The sequence below is a fragment of the Penaeus monodon genome, chromosome 24 (assembly GCF_015228065.2).
Source record: "Penaeus monodon isolate SGIC_2016 chromosome 24, NSTDA_Pmon_1, whole genome shotgun sequence".
Taxonomy (NCBI): domain Eukaryota; kingdom Metazoa; phylum Arthropoda; class Malacostraca; order Decapoda; family Penaeidae; genus Penaeus; species Penaeus monodon.
Genome location: NC_051409.1, coordinates 35,459,936 through 35,460,217, shown reverse-complemented (window position 1 = coordinate 35,460,217; position 282 = coordinate 35,459,936).

The window sequence follows — 282 nt, the reverse complement described above, 5'->3', positions numbered from 1 at the left end:
TTACATGGAAGTATGTGTTATACATAAACAAAAGCACCATGTAATGTAGCAGTTTACAAAGACGATTATTTGTACTTCACCCGAACTGACCTCGCAAAAAGGAGAAAGAGAGAGAAAAAACAAGTTTTCGTTCTAAAATTACGCTTGTTTATCCTTTTCCGGATTCAGGAATACGGGGAACCTGAAAGCGGAGCCTTACGCGGACATGAACTTTTTTAACGAGCTGCAGAATCTGCAACAAAAGTGCGTCCGGTTTTGCGATGGAGTCGAGGGTCTTGATGT